A 14,356-nucleotide genomic window follows, 5' to 3' on the forward strand; every position below is an offset into this window, starting at 1 on the left:
GTAGGTTTTAAGGAATCCCTGTGTACTCCCCACATACTTCAGCAATTATCACTACTTACCAATCTTACTTCTCCTGTATGAGTAGGCACATCCACCCTACACCCATCCCCTGTACTCCCCCTACCCCCGCTGAACAATTTTAAAGAGAATCCGAGGCAGCTTGTTACTCATCATAGATAAATTAGTATTCATTTCTAACAGCTAAGAATTTTTCTGCATAACATTTATGTCTTTTTTTTCTTTTACACATCTTTGATTTGCTCAAAAAGCATTTTTTTTTTTTTTTTTTTTGTCTTTTTGAGACAGGGTCTTCCTGTAGCCCCAGCTGTCCTGGAACTCACTATGTAGACCAGGCTGGCCTTGAACTCACAGACATCTGCCTGCCTCTGCCTCCCAAGTGCTGGGATTAAAGGTGTGCACCATCACACCCGGCCTCAAAAAGCTTTTTTATATCGGTTCATTATGTTCAGATGTTTTGGGGTTTGTTGTTGTTGCTTTTGTTTTGTTTTTTGAGACAGGATCCAGTAGCTCCAGCTGGCTTGGAACTGACTATACCAGGCTGGCCTTGATCTCACAGAGATCTGTGTGCCTCTACCTCCTGAGTGCTAATTTAAAGGCAAGTGCCATGAGGCCCAGCAGAGATTTTGGGTTGTTTTTTAATTTTTATTAATTACATTTGTATTTATCTGGTTGATGGAGTCAGTGGGTACATGCCTGTGTAGATCAGAGCACAGCTTGTGAGAGTCAGTTCTCTCCTTCCACCAGGTGAGTTCCAGATATCAAATTTGGGTATTAATCTTACAGCAAGTACCTTTACCCTCTAAGCCATCTCACTGGGCCTATTATTAGGTTGGGTTGTTTTGTTTTCACTTTTGGTAAAAATACTTAATAGTGTCTTGTTATTTCTAATGCATCACTTCTTTAGCTAGTCATGTTTAGTTCTAATAGGATTGATCAGCCACTTACAGTTGTGCATCTGATTAACTAGTATGAACTTCCCTTCCACCTTCCTCTTAGTGACAGCGGTTGAAACCAATAAAGAAAACATATATAGTATGCAAATTAGCTCATTTACCATATTCATGCTGATTGACTGAGAATGCTCCCCTGTTTCAGTTTAACAATATATGTCATTATTTTGTGCTAAATGACCTTTTTGTTTTAGAAGACTGTATTTTTATTTCCTCATATTTGGTTGCAGTAAGTTATCTCAGAAGGAATGGCCTATAATCTTACCTTTCATGATTTACCTATAAAAATTTAACATCCTTCTTTGGCAACCAAATTTTAATTTAAAATTCATTTCTCATAATAAAAACCTTCATGTGTATGAAACATTATTTTGTATTAAAAAGTAAATTAAAGCAACTTCATCAGCAATAAAACTGTAGTAATTTACCTATGTGTTGGGATATTATTAGAAATTGTTCTTATCAATTCAGGTATATGACTCACACATCCATTTAACATAAGACAATTATGTGCTCATATTAAGATAACATTTCAGCAAAAGCAAAGAAATACAATTTAGCAAGATTGCAACTTTATACACATAAATCCATATTACAGTGATTGTAGACAACCATCTTATAAAAACTGTCCTTTCACTAACCTACTCCACCCCCACACTGTCCCGATAGCCTTGAACCCAGGCCCACTCCATTTTCTCTGCATCCAACCACTGGACTATCCTCCTAACCCACGCTAACTAAACCCTCTAGCATAGATTGCTAAGGCCCTCCTCCGAAGTTCCCCAGCCCCATCTTCTGTTGACTCCTGACCAGCCTGACAGACTGGCCCACCTAGAACTCTAAGTCACATCCCACCTACAGTGTCTCTATTCCATTCCTCTGCAGCCTTATTACTTCCAAGCTACTCCACCCCTACCCTGTCCCCTGCTAGCCTTGGACCCCAGCCCACTCCAGTTGCTTAGCATCCCAATCCTTGCACTAGCTTCCCAGTCCAGACTAGCTAAACCCCCTAGCATAGATTCCACTGGCTCCTGATCTGTCTGACACAGCCCAGCCCTCCTACTACCCTGACTAGCCAACCTACTACTCTGTTCACCAGCTGCCTAGAACAGTCCACTACCCTGCAAGAATGTGAAACACATACCAATTTATTTATCATATCTAAGCAAAAAGCAGCCAAGCAACATAAATAATATAAACAGAACCAAAATCCAATTAAAGACAGAATAGAAGTTCCCACTGGACACACAGCCAACAAAGAACATCCATACACCCAAACAGCAGCACAAAAACACAAATAATATGAAAAACCCAAGAGACTATATCCCAACAAAATCCACAGGTCCTACAGAAGTGCAGTACATTGAGAACCACCCTGAGGAATCCCCAGGACACAGAATTTAAAAGAAAAGTTATAAACATAATCGAAGAACTTAAAGAAAACACAACTCAAAGAACTCAAAGAGGATAGACATAAACTTGTGATGGAAGCACAAGAATATACAAATATGTGCCTTAATGAAATATCAAAAACAATTCAGGACTTGAAAAGTAAATTCAGAGAAGACATAGAAATATTGAAGAAAAGCCAAACTGAAATGAACATAGGACTGAAAAACTCAAAAATCCAATTGAAAACAAGAGAAGGCCTCACAAGCAGAGTAAATGAAACAGAAAACAGAATATCAAGACTGGATGAAAAAGTTGAAAATCTGGACTTCTTAAGCAAAGACTATGAAATTTTTTTTAAAAAACACAGGAATAGACTATGCAGGAAATGTGGGACAAAATGAAAAGACCAAATCTACACATCATAGGCATACAGGAAGGAGAAGAATCTCGGGCCAATGGCATTGACCAGATCTTCAACAGAATTGTAAAAGAAAACTTCCCTAAATTAAGGAAAGAACTATACAGATTCAAGAAGCACACAGAACACCAATTAGACATGACCAGAACAGAAACTCCCCATGGCATATCAGTGAAAACATTAAATGTACAGAACAAAGAGAGGGTAGTGATGGCTGTTAGAGAAAAACAACAAGTTACATATAAAGGAAAACCCATCAGAGTTACAGATGACTTTTCAGTGCAAACTATGATAGGGAGAAAAACCTGGACCAAAGTATTCCCAGTTCTAAATGACCATGGATGCCAACACCAAATACTTTATCCAGCAAGACTATCATAGTCAAAGGGGAATGGAAAATTTTCCATGACACAAATAGGATGAAAGAATTCATGTCTTCCAAACCAGTCCTACAGAGAATACTTCAAGCAATGCAAAGCACTGAAGAAAGGAATATACCTTTCTTGAGTATACACAAGAGACTACAAAAGAAAAACAAAGAAAGGTATAGTAACAGAAACACAAGATAGGACCACAAACACAAGTTAAAATGACAGTATCAAATACTCATCATTCAGTAATAACACTAAATCTCAATGGCCTCAACTCCCCTGTCAAAAGACACAAGCTAACAGAATGGATCATGAAAGAAAGCCCATCTTTTTGTTGTCTTCAGGAAACTCATCTGACCTTCAAGGATAGACACTACTTTAGGGTGAAAGGATGGAAAAAAATATTCCAAGCAAATGGCTCTGAGAAGTAAACAAGTGTTGCAATTTTAATATCTGACAAAATAGAATTCAAATTAAAACTAAACTGAAGAAAGAGGGTCACCCAATTCTATTCCAAGGAGAATTGGTCAAGAAGATATTACAGTCATGAACATTTTTGCACCAAACTCTGATGCACACAATTTCATAAAAATAGTACTCTAAGACTATAAAACACAGACTAACTCCAACTCGGTAATAGTAGGTGACTTCCATACCCCACTATCTTCAGTAGATAAATCAACTGGACAAAGAATAAACAGATATCTGAATTAAATGACATCTTACATGAAATGAACCTAACATATCTACAGAATATTCCACCGAAACACCAAAGAATACACTTTCTACTCAGTAGCTCATGCAAGTTTTTCTAAAATTTACCATATTCTGGGACACAAATCTCAACAAATACAAAATAATTGAGATAATTCCATACATTCTCTCAAACCACAATGCAATAAAGCTTAAAATCAACAGCAAAAGAAGCTCTAGTAACTACTTGAACTCATGGAGATTAAACAACACACTCCTGAATGACGAATGGGTCAACGAAGAAATTAGGAAAGAAATAAAAGTATCCCTGGAACTAAATGAAAATGAGAATACAACACAACAAAACCTCTGGGATACTTCAAAAGCCATCTTAAGAGGGAAGTTTATAGCTCTTAGTACCTACATTTAAAAAAAAAAAAAATCAGAGCACATGTCAGTGACTTAACAGTACAACTCAGGACTCTGGAAAGGCAAGAACAAACCAACCCCAAACCTAGTAGATGAGAAGAAATAACAAAAATCAGAGCAGAAATTAATAAGGTAGAGCAAAGAAAACAATACAAAAAAAATTCATTAGTCTAAAAGCTGGTTCTTTTTAAATTTAAACAAAATAGACCCTTAGCCCAGTTAACCAAAAGAAAGAAAGAGCAAACCCAAACTAACAAAATCAGAGATAAAAGGGGAAACATCACAACAAACACCAAAAAATCCAGATCATTGTAAGGGAATACTTTAAAAATCTATACTCCACTAAATTTGAAATGTAAAAGAAATGGATGAATTTCTAAAGTCATGGTCACCACCAAAGTTAAGCCTAGAAGAGACCAACAGCATAAACAGACCCATTACAAATAAGGAAATTGAAACGGTAATACAATATCTCTCAACTAAAAAAAGCCCAGGCCCAGATGGAGTCACAGCCGAGTTCTACCATTCAAAGATCTACAACCAATACTGTTTAAATTATTGAAAAAGACAGAAACAGAGGGAGAACTTCCAAATTCCTAGAGCCAGGTAAAAGACACCACAAAAAAAGGAAACTATAGGTCCATATCCTTAGTGAACATAGGTGAAAAGATACTCTACAAAATATTCGTAAACCATGTTCAGTCACATCAAAAAGATCACCCATCAACCAGGAACAAGTCGACTTTATTTTATTTATCCAGAGATGCAGGAATGGTTCAATATGTTTAAGTCAGTAAATGTAATACAACATATAAATGGACTTAAAGACAGAAATCACATGGTCATCTCAATAGATGCAAAAAAAGCCTTTGACAAAATCCAACATGTATTCATGTTAAAAGTCCTAGAAGAAATTGGTCTGGAGGGAACATGCTTCAACATAACTAAATCTGTATACAGCAAACCCATAGCCAACATGGTTCTAAATGGAGAAAAACTGAAAGCATTAAAATCAGGAACCAGAGTGGGTGTGGTGGCACATGCCTTTAATCCAAGAACATACAATGGAGGAAAGACAGCATCTTCAAATGACGCTGACGAAACTGGATCTCCACCGGTAGAATGAAATTGGACCCTATCTTTTACCCTGCATAAAAGCTCCAAATGAATCAAAGACCTCAATATAAAACCTGAAACTTTGAAGCTGCTAGAAGAAAACATAGTACCCTCCAAGATATAGGTGTAGGAAAGAACTTTCTAAATCAGATATTAGCTGCTCAGGCATTGAGGTCAGCAATCAATAAGTGGGACCTCATTAAGCTACAAAACTTCTGTATAGCATTAGAAACAACCAAGGAAGTGAAGAAGAAACGCACTGAGTGGGAGAAAATCTTTACTAGCTATACATCCAACAGAGGATTAATATCCAGAATATACAAAGAACTCAAAAAAAAAAAAAGAAAAGAAAAAGAAAAGAAACAACCCAAGGAAAAGATGAGCTATAGACCTGAACACTGAGTTCTGAAATGAAGAAATAAAAAACAGCTAAGAAATGCCTTTAAAAGTGCTAGCATCCTTAGTAATTAGAGAAATGCAGATAAAAACCACTTTAAGATCCCATCTTACCCCAAGCAGACTGGCTAAGATCAAGAGAACAAAATGCTGGCAAGGATGTGGAGAAACGGGAATGCTCATTCGCTTCTGGTGGGAATGCAAACTTTGTGCAATCACTATGAAAAGCAGTGTGAAGAACTCTCAAAAACCTAAAAATGAATCTACCATATGACCTGTTTATACCACTCCTTGGCTCATCCTACTGGAAAGATACCTGTACATCCTTCTTTGTTGCTGCTCTCTTCACAATAGCTAAGAAATGGCAACAACCCTAAATGAAGAATGCATAATGAAAATGTGGTACGTTTACACAATAGAGTTCTACTCAGCAATAAGAAAAGATGAAATTATGAAATATTCAGGTAAATGGATGGAACTAGAAACTTATACTAAGTGAAATAACACAAACACAGAAAAGTAAGTGACATATGTTCTCCCTCATTTGGTATCACAGTACCAATCCCTTATATGTTAGTATATATACTGATGTAACACCATAAGCCGAGAAAATGGGAAGGAAACATGGAGGTAGAGGAAAAGAAAGAACCCGAAAGAGGGGGATAGTAGAGAGTAGATGTTACCAGGGGGGATGTGGAGAAAGTGGGAGTGTGCAGATGGCTGGGGGAGGGACATGCAGGGGGCCATGGTGAGGGAGGAGAGAACTCGGGAGACGGGTGATAATGGTAGGTCGGTGTTATTCAGGGGAGGGAGGGAATAATGAGGATGCTTGTACTGGGGAGGGAGGAAGGAGGTTAGATGGGGATGAAAGGGTGGAGATGAATGGATCTTGGGGGACTAGGGAAACCAGAGAGAAATGTGTTGTTTCTGAAACCCCCTGAGAAATGCACATACAGTGACTGAACATTAGTATAGACCTGTATACCTGGGGGCTGTATGGCAAGGAACACAGTATGATACAGGAGAGACCTCCCTTTGAGTGGTTGGTCAGAGTAGTCCAAGAGACTCCCAAAATAACACAGAACTCATGGTTGTCCCCCATACCTGGAAGATAAGATGCTCCTGCTGAAGACAGGACACACTTTGGACACACAACTTGGTGCAGTGGAGCTGAAACTGACCTGGAAGCCTTCTACTTGAAGTTTAACTCTCATAGTTCTGGAAGATATTATGCAAGCTGCTAAGGGAGAAACTCAATCAATGCTCCTACCCAGCCCTAAAGCCTAAAAACCATAATGACTAGCACAGCAAACTACCTCTACTGGTGCAGTAGTGGCACTGTTATCTGGGGGAAAATCAACAGCTATCTAATTAGACTTAAAGCACTCTCAGTGGGAGTGAACTCATGGGTGGCACCATAAACAACCAAATAAACATGGCAGGAGATGACATAGATCCTAGAGAAAACCCTATCTCTGACATATCTCTAGGCAAATGAAATTTCTTGCCATATGCTAACTATGGATCTTATATTTACAGACAAGTATACTGTACACAACTCATCAAAGGGGCTTCTTTTTGCAACAGATAGAGGCTACTTCAGAACTGCAAAACTGGTCAGACACAGAGAATATATGTGTGAGAGATGCCCAGTCCTAGGGGACATATCTACAGTTGACTCTCTACACCTAAGACTCATGGGACATAGTGGAATGAGGGTAGAGTTTAAAAAAAGGGGGGGGGCTGGAGAGAGCTCAGTGGTTAAGAACACTGGTTGTTCTTGAAGAAGACCCGGGTTCGAATCCCAGCACCCACATGGCAGCTAACAACTGTCCATTAACTCCAGTTCCAGTGAATCCGATGGCCTCTTCCATCCTCCGTGGGCATTGCACAACATGGGTGCACTTACATACATATAGGCAATATACTCATATACATAAGATAAAAATAACAAAACATTTTTTAAATATATTTTTTAAAAACCTGTCCTTTCAAAATTAGTTTATAGTTTAATTAAAGAATATGGTCCATTGATGTGAGCACCAATAATGATACTTCCTACATGATCTAAAACAAAAGCCTTAATGTCTTGAGGCTCCTTTATAAAATAGTTAATATTTATTTTGTAAATAACTTAGTGCTGATGTGTCAGAGATAGACTCTTCAGGTTATCTTTCAATGAACTGTCAAAAACTGGAAGAGGAACTCAATATGTTACCAGTTGAGTATTCAAAATGCTTTTGACCTGACATCATTCAGATTTCTGATTTTCTCAATTTCTGAAATATTTGCATGTACATTTACACTTGGGATAGGACTCAAGCATAAACATAAAATTCACTTATGAGTCATGTGTTTTTATACATTCTGAAGATACATTTTCTCAATATTTGTAATAACTGAACATAACATTTATTTGGTATGGAATTTTGTGTGATATGTTGATATAGAAACTAGTTTGAATTTTGGATCGGTTTTCAGGTTTTCAGATTAAGTCTGCTCAACCTGAAGGACTATAGTATAGAATCACATGATTTAAATCATTTTGTATCATTGGGTAAGTAGCTCAACTCTTCTGTCCTTCAGTTTTCTCCTCTGATAATTATTTTGTGTGTGGGAATGAGTGGGTATCCACTGTGTGGATGTAAGTGTACCATGTGCATGCAGTGCCCACAGAAGAGGGTGTCATCCCCTATAACTGGAGTTACAGATGTTGCTGTATGGGCTTTGGAAACCAATCCCTAGTCCTCTGCAAGAGCAGAAAATGCTCTTAATTGTTGAGCCATCTCTTTGGCCCATTATCCATTCAATTTTTTAGTTCTAGGCATAAAATTGTTGATAAGATTTATATGATCTGTCCTCTCCAAATTTTAGAAATTTAATTCCCAATGAAACAGTGTTAGCAGACGGAACCTTCTGAAAGACATTTAGGTCATGGAAGCTTTACTGTCATAAATGAGTTTATGAGGTGTCTTTATTTTTTTAATTTTTTTCACTTTATGTGTGTGAGTGTTTTGCCGTATATGTATAATTGCACCCCATGCGTTCAAAAGAGCATCAGACCCCCGGGAACTGGAGTTTCCAGGGGAAACTCCTCCATGTGGGTGCTGGTAACCTCTGCAAGAGTAGCTAGTGCTCTTAACTTATGAGCCATCCCTCCAGCTCCTTGTGTTCTATCTTTGACCTATGCGGGAGGCCACTCCACAGCGTGACTCAGTTCCGACCCATGGAAACTGCCACGAAGTACCTGGATTGGGGAGTGGGGACGTGGATGAGGCAAGCGGCAAGAGAAATGGAGATAAGACAGGGTTCTGATCAAGTCTCGTTTATTGCAGCACAAGCATGAGGTTAAGTAGAGAGTGAGAATAAAGGATTACAAACAGAGTAATCATATCAGCCAGAACACAGGGGCCCTGACGTACTCTAAGGGAGGAATCTACTGATTAACAGAGAACAAGGCTAATTACTGAAAAGGAGAACAAGGCTGCGGGCCAAGGTTGTGGGCCCCAGCTGTAAGCCAAGGTTGTGGGCCAAGGCTGTTGGCCCCGGCTGTGAGCCAAGGTTGTGGACTGAATGGAAAGGTCACCAACTCAGGTCTGTCAGCAGTTTTGAGAAATGGCTGAGCCTCAGACTCCCAACAGGTCCCCCTTTTTAACTTTATAGAGTTTAGGGATCGAAGGTTGCTATACCCTTAGGGAACTGCGCCTGTCTTAGGTTGGAGTATCCTTCCCCAAGGGCTTACCCATCATTGGATAAGGCAGTAGCATTAGACTACCCTCCTGTCTTAGGTTGCCATCAAGAGGGGATTCTCACGTACCCATCATTGACTGTCCAGTTCATCTCTCAAGGGGGATGGCTAGTAGTGCCATCATAACAACGTGTCCCTATCAACTCTCAATCCATAATAATGGACCTGTATCGATTTAGCCAGGAGAGCCTCTATCTGCTGTCTGACAAATGCCATGAGCCATCTGACCACACAGGGGCCGACAGTGAGGGCAAGGAGGAACATAGAAATGGGGCCAAGTAGGGAGAGGAAATAGGGTAGAAAGCCGTGTAGACGGTCCAGAGTGGACTCTCCTGGAGCTCTCGCCTTCTCTCTTCTAGATTTTCCTGGAGCTTTTTAATCTTATCTTGAACGATTCCAGATTTGTTGGCATAAGAGCAGCATTTCTCCTGTAAAAACAAACATATCCCTCCCTTTTCGGCAGTTAGTAAGTCTAGTCCCCTCCTATTTTGTAAGACCCCCTCAGCCAGGGAATCTAATTGTTTTTGGATGTCTAGGATGGTATCAGAGAGGAGTTGTACATCATGGATTAATTGCAGGGAGAGTTTCCTGTGCATATGAGTGGCCACTCCCAACCCTGCGACCCCTGTGGTTACCCCCACAGTTATTCCTAAGCCAGCCAATAGGGGGATCATCTGAATTGCTCTTTTGCTCTTACCTCCTATATAATCAAAGGAAGGAATAGGGAGGGGTTCACTGCCCGGTATAATGTGTATGTCTGGAAATAAGATGGCGAGGGCACAAAGGCCTGTCCAGTTGGCTGGCAGGAAGCTGTGGCCCCACCCTCCTCCACAAACCAGGATCATACCGGTGGGGGGGCAGGAATCAATGTTAGTCAATGTGGAGATATTAGAGCCACAGGATGTCAAGGGAACACTTCCCACATCCACCCGAGAGATGTTAGGATAGGGCAAGGCCCAAACGCAGGAGCCAGGTGATATTGGCAGAGGCTGGACCTGGATGGGGGGAATTAGGTACAATTGTGTGGTGAGATGAAATCTTTTGCATTGGAAGAGTTAACAATCACTGCAATGGGTTGGGGGAGCCCAACACGCAGACAGAGCCAACAATCCTCGGCTAACTGAGGGACAGTTTGATTTAGCAATGAGAGGGTTATCTCCAGTAGGCTTTGGGTCTGGGGATTGAGATTTAGCTCTCCTCTGTCATCCAGGATCACCAATGGGTGATAATTAAGCTCAGGGTATAAAGCTTGAATTCTTTGTTCTATTTCCTTGTGGACCCTTAATTCTCGGACTTTATCCTGGGCCCCACCACCATCAGAATAGCTGATGGGAGCCTCCAGCTCCCAGCACACAGATTCCCCAGGGTTACCATAACATTGGGAGGATGCCAAATTTCCCCCTTCAATGGGGGCTGGGGTTCTATCTATCCTAATTCCCGCCCAATAGGTTTTATTATTGGAGGGATTAGTACACTGTTGGGCCATTTGGTAACAGACAGCGTGCATGGTTGGATAGAACAAGGAACAGGGACAAAGGCCTGGTTTGTCATTAATGATGGGAATAACCTTAGGTTTAAGAATACAGACCCAACTCTGGTGTCTGACCACCAGATTGTATGGATTGAGGTTGAACACTAGGTGGGCCTGATGGTCTCCACAATCTGCCTTTTGAGTAACCATTCCTTGGTTGAAGCTGTAGGCCTTATAAGCTCCACCCCAACAATCACAGGGCTTTCCATATTTGGCATCCATTCATCTTGCTACAGCATTGGGATCTCCAAATCCTTGATGACTGAGTGGGATGGACATCAGAAACATTAGGGATGATTTGGAGAGGAAAAAGGGTAAGAGTATATGCGGGGAGGGAACCAGGGCCTGGCCGCCCTCGGCCATCACCCAATTGATGGCCAGCAGGAAAAGGGGGATCATTTATGGTACCTTTTGTAGCTTGGTTACCAGATCTTATATGACGATGGTAATGATGAAGACGGTGATGGCAAATGCAGCAACAATGAGCACAGTGGCGAAGACTTTCCAACCAGGATATTCCATCTCAAGGGGCTTGGTCTGTTTCAGCTGGAAAAGAACAGAGAAATTTTCCTCAGGGAATCTCATTTTCCCTGGAACCTTGATTAGTATCTATTTGTTTTACTAAGCATTCAGGTAACCAGCAGGCTGCATCATGTTGCTGTGAATAAATGCAGACAGATCCTCTGCCCCATATTAACACTGGATCTGGGCCATGCCACAAATTATCCAGAGGGTCTTTCCATTTGACCATGGCATAGTGCCATTTTGTTTCCGGATGCCAAAAGAGATCTGCAGCTGATTTACCATGAGCATCCAATTTTTAAAAATTCAAAATAAAAAGTACATGATTCAATAAATTCCTGAGGGATCCCCTACTGGGATACCACTCCCCCTTTTTTATTTTATGCAATGTAGTTTTAATAAGCAAATGAGCTCTTTCAACTATGCCTTGTCCCTGTGGATTATAAGGAATACCAGTGGTATGCTGTATCTGCAAAGCATCGCAGAATTTCCGAAAAGCATGTCAAACATATCCAGGACCATTGTCCGTCTTAATACTTTTAAGGATACCCAACATATCTAGGACCATTGTCTGTTTTAATATTTTTTGGGGTACCCAATATAGAAAAGCAATGGAGTAAATGGGTAATAACATGTTTAGTAGCTTTTTTTGTTTGTAAGGAAGCACAGAGAAATCCACTGAAAGTATTAATGCAAACATGAATATATTTAAATTTGTCAAAATCTTTATAATGAAATATATCCATCTGCCAAAGCATGTTAGGAACAAGTCCTCTAGGATTGACTCCTAGGTGGGGAACAGGAAGGAAAGTGACACAAGTCTTACAATCTTTAACTATTTGTCTAGCTTGTTCTCTGGTGAGTTTAAACATTAATCATAAGGAAGCCGCATTAAGATGATGCAACTCCTGTTGAGCTTGAGAAATATTAGAAGGAGTGGCAATAGCAACAAGCCTAGTGGCTGTATTGGCAACCTGATTGCCAGCCATTAAAGGCCCTGGAAGGTTAGAATGTGCTTGAATGTGTCCTAAGAAGAATGGGGCTGTCCTCTGGTGGATGAGGTGCTGGCACTGATGAAAAAGATCTGCAGCTTCAGAAATATGCCCAATTATAAGAACAGTTTCTAAAAGAGGTACAGCACGAGTGATATACGCACTGTCAGTATATATATTAAGAGGTGTATCAGGGAATGCAGAGAAAACTGATACAATAGCAGACAGTTCCACTAGTTGTGCAGAGGTGTTGTGGTTCGAATCTGTACAACCTGATCATTCCAAGTATAAGCTGCCATGCCATTGGAGGAACCATCCGTAAAAACTAACAAGGCAGTAGGTAAAGGCTGCTGGCTAGTAATGCACGGAAAAATGAAAGCATGCAGATTGCAAAATTGAATAAGCTTGCCAGGTGGGTAATGGTTATCTAAAACCCCCAAAAAATTAGCACAAGCTGTTAGCCAAGTTTCCGAATTCTGAAGTAGCCAGTTAATATGATCTTTGGTATAATGTTGTACAATATGAAGAGGTTCCACACCAAAATATTTATGACTGTGATCCCAACCAATAATCATTAAGTCAGCTACTGCATCATAATATGGAAGTAATACCCTTTTTGGGGAGGCAGATAAATGTACCCACATAATAGGATGATCAGGCTCCTGCCAAAGAAGACCCATAGGCGATAGTTGAGTATTAAAAATCACGAGCCATAAAGGCTTGCAATAATCTATATTGGTAACAAACTGATTAGCAATTGCTTCCTCAACTCTATGTATGGTGACTCTGGCCTCCTCAGTAAGTGTTCTGGGTGAGGTTGGATTTGCATCCCCTTTAAGGATGTCAAAGAGGGGCTTTAAGTCTCCAGTGGTCAACTTTAAATAAGGATGTAGCCAATTAATATCACCTAATAATCTTTGGAAATCATTCAAGGTTTGTAGTTTATCAAGTCTAAGGACAGCCTTTTGATTAGTTATTTTCTGCCCATTAATCTGAAAACCCAAATAAGAGTAGGGATCCTGTGTTTTTTCTTTTTCAGGGGCTATTTGTAAACCTACATCAAATAAATCAGATTTTAACTGATCATAACATTGTAATACCGCTTCCCCTGTTGCGCCTGCTATCAGAATATCGTCCATATAATGGATTATATACATGGATAGCCAAGTATTTCTGGTATTTTGAAGAGCTACGGCTACAAACTTCTGACAAAGGGTAAGGCTATTGGCTATTCCTTGAAGCAAAACCTTCCACTGGTATCTCTTCATAGGTTCTCTAAAGTTAATAGAAGGAAGACTAAAGGCAAAACGTTTGCGATCCTCAGGATATAAGGGAATAGTGAAAAAACAATCCTTAAGATCTACTATTATCTTAAAGTATTCTTGTGGTATGGCAACTGGTGAAGGCAAAAAACCAGATCATCTGATTGCCAGGTTATACGATCCGTACAGTTTGAGGGTGCAGGGTCGTCAATGGCCGCCATCATAAATTTCCCAAGCCTCGCTTATCATTTTGGCCTTTGATTGGTATTGGAAATAATCCTCCATCCTCTCTTTTTCCTAATCCCCTGCCAGGGTTATAGCCCTGAGCAAGCATCTGTGCAATGACAACATCATTTGGACTACACATAACAATCCCCATTTGCAAAAGCAAATCTCTTCCCCATAGGTTTACTGGTAAATAAGGAACTACAAAAGGCTTAATCAAACCAGAATTATTCATGGAGTCCTTCCAAGTGAGAAATTTTAAACTCTGTTTTGGGTTATGGCTCTGACTT

This window comes from Nannospalax galili, unplaced genomic scaffold (genome assembly GCF_000622305.1).
Source record: "Nannospalax galili isolate Female #2095 unplaced genomic scaffold, S.galili_v1.0 scaffold390, whole genome shotgun sequence".
Classification (NCBI taxonomy): Eukaryota; Metazoa; Chordata; class Mammalia; order Rodentia; family Spalacidae; genus Nannospalax; species Nannospalax galili.